Genomic DNA, 15,554 nt, shown 5'->3' with positions numbered 1-15,554 from the left:
CTTCCAGCTGTTGGCCAGATTCCTAGTAGAAGGCATGATCTCTCACTCTCCTTCCACCCTACGCCTCATTAAGGAGGCCTTAAGACCAATTGGATCACTGTTATTTAGTGTCAACCATGATGCTAGTATTGCGCCTTTAGGTATACCTTACATTATTTGTCATCGCTGTGACTCACAGACAACATAGGCAGGTAGGGTTAGGTAAGATGTCCCCACCGTGACAGCTGAAATATACCTCCTTGTATTATAGATGTTGGTCCTTAAGGAACATTTTGGGTCACATCTATCTCAGACCATCAGACTTCTTTGTCTGAAGTGTATGGTGTCTTCAGCAATTAGAATTTACTGTCAACCTCTGGGAGACAACAATACAACAAAAGTAGCCTCTATAGTTTGAGGAATCTCTTAGATACCCCTAAGTAACAACTCGAAGGGAGGTTTATCATGGCTGTTACATGGTTTTCCTATATAATCTCTGATTCAATTGTTCACATGAGAGACTTTTCAGCCCAAAGTAACATAAAGCAGCCACCCCTATACACACACTTATATATAATTTTAGGTAAATAAAAATAAATGATCTCTTATAGGTTTCATCAACCGTCTTTAGTATTATTTTTCCTTCTTCACTCTGTATTGGCCTCCTTTCCTGCTCATCCCATTCCCTCCATTCAAGGTTACTTGAAATCTGCTGTTCTGCTCTCTATTGCTTTTACTCTTCCATGGTCACTTTTTGCTTCTTTGACCAGTGTGATTACTCCAGACTACATACATCTGGGTATTTAGAGATAGGAAACACATGTAAGGGAGACCATGGAGTTTACCTTTCTTTTCTTGGTTACATCACTCCGTATATTTTCTAATTCCATCCATTTACTTTCACATATCATTATATAAATTTTTTATAATTGAATACTCTGGGACGTATATGTACCTCATTATTTATTCATTATTTGGAGAACATTTAGTTTGCTATTTCATATTCTGAATAGTATGGCAATGAACATGGATAATCAATCACCTGTGCAGTAGGGTGTTGAATCCTTTGGGCATATGACAAGGAGTGCTATACCTAGGTCAAACCATAGCTTTACTTTTAACTTTTTTTTTTCACTTGAAATTAGTGCGGAAGAGTTCTTACACTTAATTTTCTTTCAATACAGCCACTTTCAAGGCCTTAGTCTTTAATCACTGATGTCAATGGGGAAAAAACAAAAAAAATCAAGAGAAAAACCTAAGTACTGGACAGTGAAAAACCAGAACTCATTTCTGCCAAAGGGAGAGGGGCTTACAACAATGTATAAAGGTAAGCCAGAACCCACCTCCACTTTGTCTGCACTGTCCTCATCATGGGTAGCTCTTGCGAATCAGAGCTAGGATGCTTGCCGTCAGGAAGAGGGAATGCCTACACTTCACAGTGGCTCCAGCAGCTGCCCCAAAACACATGAAGGTGTCTGCCTTGGGGTTCCAAGTTGGGGCATGGACATCTTCTCCTGTACTAACAGCTGTAATTGACTATAAATAATTAATTCTACATCATGGGTCCTTTCCTGCATGATACCACCTCTTAAGTAGGTTTTTAATGGTAACATTGCTACATCAGACAGTTTCTGCCAGCCTAAGTATAGTCTGAGGAAACATATTTCTTGTGTTTCCTATCTTCCATCCCAGAATGCTTATGGATAATATATAGTTTAGAGACAAGAAAATTATAAACTCTTAAAGCCTTTATTCTTTCTCCGACCCATACTATTTCAAGACATTTGATATTTCTAGGTATAAAAATACAGTTTGTCAAAAGATTTTTGAAGTTCGTCATAAAGAATAAAGTCCAATAACACTAGGAAATTACACAATATGAAGTAATGCAAGTTCTTGTAAAATAAAACAATCAATATGAAAGTTTGGTTCTACATGTTCCATTAATTTAAACTTTTAGAAATGATGTGAACGTGATAAAGCTGTAGTAATTAATATGTTAGTTATTACAGACATCTATTAGTGTCCTGTTATTGTGTCTGAAGAATTAATTGTTAATGCTTTATTATTGTAAGGTAATTTGCATTTAAACATACATCATTAATGTATGCCATTTATGATCAAATGTTGCTTAGTTAAGATTTATTTTGAACAAGATAATTATTTGATTGAAATTAGCAAACATGAATTTATGAAATAAATCACTGTTGAGAATTGATAATATCCAGTATCAAGTTCAGTATTACATAGAATTAAAATATTGTTATAAAATATTATTTATAGTATGCTAATATTTAATATATGACTTAAAAATCCCTAACAATCAATTAAAAATCTAAGAAAATACCAATTCTGGCTATACATACGAGATAATGGGCATTAAATTAATATGTATCCTCAGTGGAAATATAAATAAAAACTGTTAAGCTTTAGTAATGAAATATTTAGTGAAATAAATAGACATTGCTTAAAGAAATAGTATTTATTGGGCATAAGAACAAAGTTAACTGATAGTAATGAAATTAATTCAAGATATTGAATAGATTCCTTATGATACCATTCTCTGGAATCACAGATTTGATAATCTTCATCAATACCTGTCATGTACTTAGATATTATCTTTCAATTATTATGTTATTCATGTTTTATAAATAAACTTATACTTATTTAATTATGTATGAATATGTTAAACATACATCTTTTAAATTTATGCATGTTGAATGTTACTGAATCTATAGTTTGAAAATTATTATTTTTCATTCTAGGATAAAAATTCTATTTAGATGGTATTTTGTGAATATTTTTCTATTAGCCAGTTGTCTATCGTTACTCAAAGATTTTTTTCAAATGTATGTATTGTAATTTGGCAGTAGTGTCTGTTAGAATGCATACGGAAATAGCAATCATTAATAAAATTAGGAAAACAAAGCTGCTACTGTTGCTATGCACTGTGAATAGCAAGATTAGGAATCACAATGGTTTCCTATGTGCTTCAGTGTTAGGTCACTTGCCCTGTGTAGACTTTGTCCCTAGGTCAATACTTACCAAGACAAAATGACTAATATTCTTATCCATTTGATAAGCAGCCTTGAAGAAAATATCTTTCCTATCTTGATGTGTCTAAACTTCTGAATGTAAATCAATATCTAGCATATTTCATCATTATCAACTTAAAACTTCTATCTAGACCTAAAAACATCTTAACTCCTAAACAACTAAGCTTACACAATGAAATATTATTCAGCCATTAACAACAAGAAAATCTTGAAATTTGCAGGCAAATGGATAGAACTAGAAAAGATGATCCTGAGTGAGGTAACCCAGGTCCAGAAATACACGTTTAGTATATACTCAGTCATAAGCGTATATTAGCCACATAATACAGGTTAACTACACTACAATAAAGAGACTGACACATCAACCAAGGATGATGTATTATGTGGACCTAGACCCTCTGCTCAGAAGTTGTACCACAGTCTCCTGTGTGTGTCACAATGTGGAGAATAGGGACTAGTCTGGATATGCACTCTGGCTACTGAACATTGAGCTAACTATTAAAACTTTGTTTTTGTTTTCTACAGCAAGGGCCTTCCTCAGTCAGTTTAGGCTGCATAATGTGTCTGATCTGATGTCCTATCATTTCTCTGTATCTGTCTCTGTTCCTGTCTCTATTATCTATCTATCCATATGTCTATCTGTCTATCTATCTATCCATCTATCTATCTTTCATCTATTTATCTATCATCTATCTATCTATCTGTCATCTATCATCAATCTATCATCTCTATTTTTTTTCTGTTGCATCTTATTGTGTTCTACAATCTCTATACTTAATAAACTCATTTAAAAGAGATGGCACCATTTTAGATCCTTTCTGCTGTGCCTGCAGCCACCATAAGTCCAGCAGTAACTGTGGCTGCATTGCTCTCTAGTGTTAGAGCTATCACAGAGTGACTCCAGAATGCCTGAACACAGCTTGGACAGTTTCCAAAAATGGGGTAACTTGGTTCACAGACCCCACTTTAGGCAAGTGGGCACAAAGTAAAGGAGAGGTCTGCTAGGAGTTCATCAATAAACAACTGTTCTACTCCAGACAAAAATGCTTATTATAAATATCTGAGTGTTTATAATAAAAACCTAATATAAAACTATATTTTCAATACTTCTTTGTAGGATGTACTCTAATCAAATACATTTAGGGAGAGTTGGGTCCCTCTGACATGTCCTAGTGTCTCTCTAAACTGTATGTTTTTATACCCTTGGATCATTAAATGTAAATATTTATTATGAGTATCAATACATTTTTGTGAGAAATTAATTATGATCATTATCCTAAATAAATTTATTTCATAAATCTAATCAATGATTTCAACACTTGGAAGATTTTTAATTTAAACACTAGAACAATGTTTCCTACTGTCATTTAATAAATTTACAAATCTTAACTATAGCAATTGTAAACGAGCCCACAGAGTTATAATTATATGTTTCAGATCAACAATGCTATAAACATTATGTATTTACATATGCCTAATGAAATTCTTGTTCTGAAATTACATTGTAATTTTTATATGAGCAACTAAGATGTTATTAATTATTTAATAAAATAAATAATATCCATTGCTTTTCCCATTTTATGTTTAGGCTTTGACTTGAATTACACTGCCAAAATACCAAGAGTATGTAAGAGTTAGGACAGGAGGTGATACTGGCTTATGAGAAGTATTTTAAACCATGATCAGGGTGCTGAGATATAGATCTGGTGTTTAGGTGGGTTAAAGTTCTCTGTATATCTATTTCATATCACAAATGAATAGCGTGTACAGCAAATATTATAGAAGAATGTAATTTTGCTTAATTGTTAAACTGTCTCCTATGTCCTTCAATGACTGATATTCTGAACGGTACCTATTTTTGTTTTTGATTTTGTTTTTACTATGCCTGTGATCATCACTCTATAGCATTGCTTCTCAACCTGTGGGTCATGACCCCTTTGGGGAGTTGCATATCAGGTATCCTACATATCAGTATTTACATAATTCAGAATGGTAGCAAAGCTACAGTTATGAAGTATCAACAAAATAAATTTGTGCTTGGTGGTCACCACATCATGAGGAACTGTATTAAATGGTCACAGCATAAGGAAGTTTAAGAACAGCTACTCTAGAGCAAAGAGATACCATACTCTAGCCTTGGCTGACAGAAGCCCCTTCCTTGTATCTTGACTTTAAACAATCTCAGGAGCATCCCCAATCTGAGCTGTCCTTATCTCCTTTAGGTCCTGCTACTCTTTTTATTAGTCTGCTCTTGATCATTATGGTAAAATATAGTGGTGAAACTGGAAAGATGATTAGTTCTGCCTGAAGGCTGAATATCCAAGTTACTTTGCCTAGGCTACTGCATAGGCTCCTCCCCGACAGAAACACCTCATGGAAAATTCTGTCAGGGGCTCCTGTACTGAGAAGAATGAGCACATCACTAGGAAGGACATCAGAGAGTTAGAAAGGCTCAGGGTCAGAGTTTTCTGACAAATCACACCCACAGATTATGGTACCCAATGACCTGTTAAGTCAATGTGGAGTTCACCTCCTAAATGTTCTATTACTTGCCAGATCACTATTCTGTTGAGCAGGCCTCCACAATATGGAACATTTGCTGACACTTAATCCATGTCCACGTATATAGATTATTTGGCTAAACCCTCTCAGTGTTTTCCAACTCACTCGTAATCAGCGTTTTGAGAACCTCTATTAATATGCCACTGAATTTGGTTCTGTCACTCATCAACACAGTTCACACCCATGCCTGAGACTTTCTATTAACTGTAGCCTATTTGTCCAGCCCCTTGGCTTGCTTTCTAACATTCTCAGAGGTTTTTGTATGTGTGACTTTTTCTGATAGGACTTTCTTGACATCCTCTTCAAAATTACAACCAATCTTTCTACCTTGACCAAATCTCCATGTGCTATAAACACTTTAGAGGAGCATAGAATTAGCTTGATTTTTATTCACTGCTGAAAACTTATTTTTTGACATAATGGTTGTCCCATAGTCCATGTGCTATAAACACTTTAGAGGAGTATAGAATTAGCTTGATTTTTATTCACTGCTGAAAACTTATTTTTTGACATAATGCTTGTCCCATAGAGGATGCTCAAGAAACCATGTGCTGTACCTGCATATACTATTAACTTTCATATTTAAAAATTCATTAAAATATAACATAGTCATCAATCTATAATGGAGTTCACCTTTAAACTCCTCTGAAATAGTATTAAAAGCATAAAAAATTTTGAAATTTCTTTCTAATATAAAATAAAACAGAAGCAATCAGAACACTTGGTCAAAGCATAACATTGGGATATTTGTTCTTTCTTCCAAATGCATCTCTATATGGTTTCATTACAGTGCACTTCAATGTCTCCAGTCTCAGGTGACAAATGAGACATAGAAATATTACACTCCCTTATTGTCTCTAGGTACACTCCTGCAGGCCAGACTAAGACACACTACTTATCAAGGTAATACTACTTTAGCTACAGCTGTATTTGCTTTAGAGATAATTAGTTTTCCATCTGGCATTCGAGGGAGTGTATTACATTTGCTTTAGGGGCAAACTAGAAAAAAATGATCATAATTCTGCAACCAAGAAAATTCTTCTGACACACAGTGCAGAAATGACATATAGCACTTACCCTGTAGTGCTTCAGCAGTTAGAGTGACAGATGAGTAAACTAACTCTGTTTTTATGTGCAAAGAATGGTGGAGAATAATGTCAATAAAAAACCAGCACTGTAGATGAGAAGCTGCTCCATTGTGCATTAATTTACCATGCTTATCAATTGGGTGATTTCTAAATTCAGCTTGAAAAATAATTTAGTGTGCATGAATTTGTAATGAAGAACTTAAAAAGTGATAAGATGCTTACCTATTTAGGTAGAAGCTGGAGAGCTGGAAAATTAAAGGCATAAATGCTAATCACACCTTTCAAAAATAAAATGCAGTATGCCTTGCAAAGTCATTACACCACACATATGTAAATTCTCCAACAAATATATGCTAAAAGCCTGTGGTGATTATGGTCTTGCTTTTCAAACTAAAATTGCTAATAACTGTCCATGAAAATGTATCTTAGATGGAATAGTAAACCTGTTATAAAGTTACTGAGAACCCTTGTCTAGGAAAATGGCAGATAACAAGGAAAAAGTATCACTGTTGGTAGATGGAACATTATTATATGGTGCCGTAAGTTTATAACTCCTGCCTTGTACATGATGTGAATTTTCAATAACTCATTAATAAAATAAAGCTTCACCATGTATTTCTCAAGACATCCATAGAATAACTAGAGCTGTAAGCATGCAATCTAATAGGGAAAGTATAGTAAAGTAAAACAGTTCCATCTGGACACTAAATTTTATAAAAAGATGTAAAAAACCATAATTTACATTTATATGGGGGTCATAGGTAGATTCAACTGTCAAGTTGACCAACACGAACAGGTTCCTGGGAAGGTGGAACATCAACTGACTGACCATCTTTATCAGAGTGGCCCATGAGGATGTGTGAGAGGCATTTTCTTCATTGCTTATTGATGTAGGTAGGCCTGGCCCACAGGAGGTGGTACCATAGGTGGGCCTGTACTGCATAATAGAATTAGCCAAGGAAGCTGTTTTTATGCAGCTTTTCTCCATGTTCTCTGCTTTAATTAATTACTGTTTCCAAGTTCCTGCCTTGAATCTAGTGTTGACTTGCCTGACTGACAGACTGTAGCTTGTAAATCAAATAAACCTTTCCTTCCTTAAGCTGCTTTTAGTCAGCAAAGGAGCAAAACAGGACCATTAATCACGATTTTGAAGAAGAGTTTTCTTCTAGAAAATTTGCTCTTGATGTTAAAAATCTAGGTCTAACTTCTAAACAAAGGATCCCTGTGTAAATACTAAAGTCTGGAATCTCAAATCAGTAAAAGGTAGTAGAGATTTAGTAATCTAGTTTAAAGACAATCTTTGTGCAAGTGTTCCATGGCTCAATCATTGGAGGTATGAGTGCTAAACTTTTCTATTATGGTTAAACGTGAACTCTTCAGCTCAGGTCACATTCATTGGTCCACTTTTTCCAGGCAGTTAGCAATATTATTGAAGGTGTAACTTAAAATGAGAGAACTCTAAAATTGTCTAAGAACACAGAATATTATAACTTAAATTTATGTGAGATTTGATGTTTCACATAAATATGTTAATACTATACTGACAGGATTTTGCTTCAGATGCTTTATATTCCAAACATTAAATAAGCATAGAGTTGTTAATTTTTCAGATGCAATCAAAATACAGGTTAATTTTGGACCACCAGAGAGCCACAGGTTCCAGTGTCTCTCCTTTCCCAGTGTCATTACTCACTCTCTCCTGTGCTTTATTACTCAGACAGCACATTTGATGTTTCTGAAATATTTCAAACAGCACATCGTTGTCATGTAAAGTAGATGAACAACTATGGATGGGCATTATGAATTTCTATATTACCAGCTATTAAGAGCAAAATAGGAAAAGTTCATCATCTAAATATCAGATTACAGAGGAGTAGGTAAGCGGAAAAGAAATCATTTTGAATTTGTTTTTCTTGTTTTGGTTTTTCAAGTCAGTGATCCTGTATATACTCTTGGCTGTCCTGAACTCCCTTTGTACACCAGGCTGTCCTTGAACTCACAGTGACCCACCTGCCTCTGCCTCTCTGACTGCAGGGTTTAAAAGCCTGCACCACCATACATGGCTAACATTTTGAAGTTTTAAAAAGAGATAATATCTTTGATTGTGAAATGGAAGACATCTTATAATCACAACAACTTGCCTTGCATTATTTGAATTCAATTTTAAAAGGTCCTTATTAATTAAGTAATCTGCTTCATTGCTTGAAAATTGTTTGTCTTTAGTTTTCCTGAAATAAAAATACCAGAGTCTGGTTCTGCCTAGTTTTGTCATTTAGTTTACAGACAGTTCTGAGGTTGACAGACTTTTCTCTGTAAACCTATAAGTGCAGCTGTAGGGAGATTTGAAGCCTTTGTTCTGATTTCAAAAGCCTAATCATGAGATACTTCAGGCTGTAAAAGGATGGAGTAATGAAATAGCACCTTCCACAGAGAATGCCACAGGAATAAGGGTCTCCAGTGTGTTAAGAAGTTGTCAGGCAGCCGGGCGTGGTGGCGCACGCCTTTAATCTCAGCACTCGGGAGGCAGAGGCAGGTGGATCGCTGTGAGTTTGAGGCCAGCCTGGTCTGTAAAGTGAGTCCAGGATGGTCAAGGCTACACAGAGAAACCCTGTCTCAAAAAACCAAAATAAATAAATAAATAAATAAATAAAGTTGTCAGGCTTACAGGGTTAAAAGGCTGTTCAGATAACTCAGTATATCTCAAGGAACAAACTTCTTTATTATTCCTTCCAGCTTTGTTTGTTTGGTTGGTTGGTTTGTTGGTTGGCTGGTTGGTTACTTTGTTTTTATTATTCACAAAAATAATATTCAAAAATAATTCATAAAAATAGTTGCCAAAATAAAAACCTCCTAGATTCAAATAAACTCCTCATCCACCTTATTTATAATCCAATTTTCATCACAATCGCTCTCCATGTTTACTGTACCCTCATTTCCCCCCAAACAAACACAACAGACCCAAATATCCTTAAAATCTGAAGCTACAGCAGCTTTCTTTAAATTACTAAGGTAAGCAAGTTTGCACAGTAGCCAAAGAATGTCAGTGGCTTCAAATCCAACATCAAGAAGGCACTGGAACTGCTCAAGGTCACACAGCCCAAAGTTGGCATGCCTTTTCTTGTTCTCCAGTATGCCTGCCAGCTCCAGTGTATAACACCTCACTCTGTGGTCATGGGAAACATCAGTCACCAATGTAGCAAGGATGACAACCCCATTTTCTTTTCTTTTCTTTTTCTTTTTTAGTTTTTCTTATTCATATCTATAAATTATACTTTTCTTAATTTTTTAAAATTTTTTATTTTTTATTAATTTATTCATATTACATCTCGATTGTTAGCCCTTCCCCTGTTTCCTCCCATTCTTCCCTCCCTCCCATTTCTCCCCTTCTCTCCTTCCCTATGTCTGTGACTGAGGGAGACTTTCTCCCCTTATATAATGCTCTCAGAATATCAAGTCTCTTCTTGGTAACTAGCTATCCTTCCTCTGAGTGCCACCAGGTCTCCCCATCTGGGGGACATGGTCAGAAAAGGGGCACCAGAGTTCCTGTGAGAGTCAGATTTCACTCTCCACTCAACGGTGGAGAGTATCATGTTTGTCAGCTAGGTCTAGGTAGGGGTTCGAAGCTTACTGCCTATATTCTCCTTGGCTGGTGCCTTAGTTTGAGGAGGACCCCAGGATCCAGATCTGCCTGTCATAAAGTTCTTCTTGTAGGTTTCCAGGACCCTGTGGGTCCTACTATTTCCTCTTTCTTCCATGCTACTCTTGCCTAAAGTCTCAATCGGATATCCTCTCCTCTGACCCACTTTCTTGGTAAGTAAAGATTTTCATGGTACGTATCCCTTGGACTAGTGTTTTGATATAAGTGAATATATACCGTTTGTCTCTTTTTGCTTCTGGGTGAACTCACTCATTATAATAATTTCTAGATCAATCCATTTGTCCACAAATTTCGGGAATTCCTCATTTTTAATAGCTGAGTAGTATTCCATCATGTAAATATACCACAGTTTCTTAGTCCATTCTTCTACTGAGGGACACTTAGGCTGTTTCCATGTTCTGGCTATTATGTATAGAGCAGCTATGAACATGGTTGAGCATATGTCCCTGTTATGTGGTAGGGCATTTTCTGGGTATATTCCAAGGAGTGGGATAGCTGGGTCTTGAGGAAGCCCTATTTCCATTTTTTCTGAGAAAGTGCCAGATAGCTTTCCAAAGTGGTTGTACTAGTTTGCATTCCCACCAGCAATGAAGGAGTGTTCCTCTCTCTCCACATCCTCGCCAACATGTGGTGTCACTTGAGTTTTTGATCTTAGCCATTCTGATGGGTGTAAAATGGAATCTCAGTGTCGTTTTGATTTGCATTTCTCTGATGACTAACGAGGACAAGCATTTCTTTAAGTGTTTCTCGGCCATTTGATATTCCTCTGTTGAGAATTCTCTGTTAAGTTCCAAGCCCCATTTCACAATTGGGTTGTTTGGTTTTGTGGTGTTTAATTTCTTGAGTTCTTTATATATTTTGGATATTAAACCTTTGTCAGGTGAAGGGTTGGTGAAGATCTTTTTCCATTCTGTAGACAACCCCATTTTCTTTTTCTTGAAGGTTCATGTTTTATATAGTTAATAAATATTCTCTGTATTCCAACAGTATGAATAGATTTGAAGCACTGCCACTCCTTCCCCATTCAGTCACTTCCACTTAGGGAGCTTAGGAGCAGGAGGTGGGAAGGGAGGGCAATGAATAGCTCTTGACAGAAGACCTAGATACAGAAACAGAGAGATTAACTTGGTTGGTTTGCAGAGGTTTAGGCATGGACTCCAGTTGTGGCTATTGAAGTGTCTGTCTTTTGACAAGTTACATTTCTCTTATTAACATTTCTTGAGAGACTGAGGCCAGATGTCAGGGGAGGAGGGACTAGAAGAGGGAGGGCGAGGGAATGAGTGAGCGAGAGGGGATCAGGAGGTGATGAGGGATGGGGTTACAACCAGGATATAAGGATCCAAACTGCAGAACAAGCAGGTAACTTATATTGCCAATCCCACTACATGGGAGTAGCTCTGAGTCTGGCTGAGACAGGAATCCATGTGATGCCATTCTTCATATGACACGAATGATGATTTACAAGTATCTTTCTTCTGTTCATATGAAAAGCAGAGAACCAGCATTAATTGTTCTGTGCATCATGCATACCTCATATATTTATAATTTTAGGACTGTATAATAATTGTGAGAAAGTATATGTTTTCAGAACATACAAACTGGAAACTGATGCTGGATCAGACCTGACAGGATTCACTTCTCGTAGAACACTGACATCCTGCATCCTTTATGTTCCAGCACATAGTGCTTCAGTTGCGGTTCCTCATCAGAACAAGACAGCTCCCAGGACAGCTTCTAAGAAAGCTTCAGATTGGAACTGCTACAGCAGTTCTGACTGTCCTCAGATACAAACAGCTACAGCGTTCTGACTGTCCCACTCCAGACTTTAACTGAAAGCACAGATGTGACACTGCATTCTTGCCTACAACCAGACTGGGCAAACAAGTTCAATCAAGTATTAGGAGTTGATGAATACATTTTACATCATCTTTTATTTGAATCATTCTTTATTATGAGAGATTGAAGCCTGGAATTTCTCAACATTTAGAGACTGGATCAAAAATGTTATTCCTAGCTTGTTTAACCATTTTCCCAATTTTATTTGGTCCCCTGAAAAGGTATTTTTCATCCCAAATCAGCCAGAAGAAACCTTAAGAGAATGATGCCCCATTTCTCATTTCCTTTAGGGGCGGATCAGGTAGGTTTTTGGTTGCATTATTGGGATATAGAGGGTATTTTCAGTGTATTGGGATCTAGAGGGTATTTTCAGTGGGAGTTGGTTACAAGCTATTACTGGTCTTATTTAGAGAGAAAACAAGGTTGGACTAAGGGATGTCTCTCTTTTCCTTTAACTTCCATTCTTAGGTTTGGCAACTGGGGTTGAAAAGGAAGAAGTGGACGATAGAACTATATATGGAAGACAGAACAAAATGTAGATCACTGAATCTACTCCTCATCTTAATGCCTCAATTATCACTTACAAGGTTTTTTTTTAATTCACTTGGACAGAATTTTGTATATAAATGCAAAATAAGTTTAATTTTACGTACAGTGTTATAGAATTCAAATGTAGGATTATTCTTCACACACATTATATACATATCTACACTAATATGTCGTATTCTACACATACAACTCAATTTTAGTACAAGGTTTACTTCCAATACTTTGAAAGTGCTATTGCAGGTTGTTTAGGATAAATAAGTTATACACGTTAATTGTTGAACAAATCATAGTAAGCAAGTCGTCAATAATCCCTGCCTCACACACATGTGTGTCAGATATGTTGGGCCAGAAGGCTGAAGAAGATGCTCCAACCTAATAGAGAGTTTTGGGTGACTAGTCACATAGAAAACTGTCTCTGTCATCTTCTCATTTGGAAAGCTACCAAATTGCCCCCCCCCCCCCAGTATATGGAGGTAACCAATTTTATTCCTTTTCAAGTCTCTGTCGGTGTTGAAGGGCAGAGAGTTTAGTTTTACAATTAAGCTTAGTTGTTTACTGGTTAAGATATTTTTAGATCTAGACAGATGTTTTAAATTGATAATGACCATTTGAAGGAGATTGATTTATATTCAGAATTTTAGATGCACTAAGATAGGAAAGATGTTTTCTTCAAGGCTTTCAAATACAAATAGCTAGAACACTATGAATACCACATTTATATAATTCCTGAATGTGTCAGATTTCTTCATGATATAGGTAGTTTATTGTATATATGTATATTATTTAAATGCATATGTAAAAAAAAGAAAAAAAATGTCACACTCAGCTTCAGCTGTCAACTTGACACACTTGAGAAGAGGGAATATCAGTTGAAGAATTGCCTATGTCAGATTTGCCTGGGTCCATGTGTGCGAAGCTCTCTCATAATTGTCAATTCACATGAAAAAGACTCACCCACTAGTGGAGATCCCATTGTTAGGCAGGTGTGCCTGAGATGTGTAGAAAACTAGCTGAGCAAGGAAGTGGTATATTGTTAGTAAGCAGCTTTGACCTACAGTGTCTAGCTCTGTTTTTTACTCTGAGATGCTGCCTTGGCTTTCCTCTATGACAGAGTGTAAATGTAAGCTGAAGTAAATTGTTTCCACACCAAGTTGTTTTGGTCAGTGTATTTTATGACAGCAGCAGAAAACAAATGAGAACAAATGTAATTCCTGTATAAATATTTATATAAAGCCAAGAGCCACAATTACCTGGGGCATGGGGGATATAACAATTTAGGGCTCACGGAGGTTTAAACTGAACAAGTTAATCCTATAACTCAGACATTGTCTTGCTGGTTTGTTTTATTGTGTTTCATCAACCCTAAAATTCATTAAAAGCACACTGCGTGCAGCCTACTGCTTGCACACAGACTATTGCCTGTTTCCTAATACAAATCAGATTCAAAATCAGATAAAATACATGTTTTGTCTAATTTTCCCCTTGAGATTGGATAGCGTAATTGGCCAATTTATCACAAATATCAGGAGATCCTATTGACTAAAACAAACACACCGGGGCCGTATTTCTTTTTAAAAGAGATGGAAAGGGATTCATTTTTATGTCATCAAAGTATGTGTATTGACAAAAGGACTAGAATTACTTTGTTGCTTTATGAAAGGATTCTAATTAATTTTTAGTCCTCTCACTTGAGGATAGATGTTAATTCTGGCTTACTTAGAGCAAATCATTAAGATAGCACATAGTAAATCCATGGAAAATAGCAAGTCCATTTTATTTACTGGATTAAAGAAAAAATATTGTAAACCTGATTAGATTATTTGTATATTTCAGTAGCTAATAAAAAAGAAAATAAAAGTAATGCCACTATTATGACACTTCACGGGTATATTGAGGTTTACTTTTTTTTTTTTTTTTTTAGAAAACTGAGTGCTTCTGTTGGGCTAGATGAACAGTTTTATGTGTTCTAAGTGAGACTATTTGAATAAATGAGAAAAGAGCATTATCTATAGCAACATCCCTGGAAGCCTTCTCTACCTAAGAAGTGATTTAATTCATCATGGGTCTCCTCTTCCCTTGGGAGCTGTTGGCCGCCAGCCCACAAGGGCAGAAAGAGTAGAGCCAGGGCACAGAGTTTGGAAGGCCCCGTGCACAATGGAAGAGAATCCGGGACCAGCTGCAAGGAAGCAGATCAAATTTATTCAAGGGGTGGAAGGAATATATAAGAAAAGAGAAACAGCCAGGAGGTACTCTTGATAGGTGTTCACAGCGTGCTTCATTTGCATTAAACAGCTTGGTGCTATTGCCTGTGCAGGGGTACACTACCTAACTATCTTATAGGGAAGGAGAGTTAGCTGGGAACTGTGCCAAAGGCCATATATAAGATATGATTAGAGGCCTCTGTGCCTAAAGACACTCTTCACATGAGATCAGGCAGAGAGTAGGAGGCCCTGCCAGAGAGAGGGATTCTTCCATCTAGCTCAGAAAGCCTTTCCAGCCTGGGAGGACTGCAACCTCAAACAACAGGGCCCTCCAAAAATCAACTTTCTTCAACCCCCCCCCCCCCGAATCATCAGAAAATCTTCCTGATAGAGTGTATGTGCATATAGTTTAAACAAAAGACAGAAATGTTAATTGCTGGCTTTAAGAGGCGGTTTCTCTCAATGGTACTAGGGTAAACAAGTGGGAAATGTGTTGACTTTTCAAAAATGGGATTTCTGCAGCAGCTTTCTCAATAACAATGCAAGAATCTTTAAATGGATACTACAATATCCATCAAAAATCATAAGAAAATTTAAAAGGTACATGGCTCAAATTTTCGGTGGC

This window comes from Acomys russatus, chromosome 31 (genome assembly GCF_903995435.1).
Source record: "Acomys russatus chromosome 31, mAcoRus1.1, whole genome shotgun sequence".
NCBI lineage: Eukaryota > Metazoa > Chordata > Mammalia > Rodentia > Muridae > Acomys > Acomys russatus.
This window is presented reverse-complemented; position numbering follows the sequence as displayed.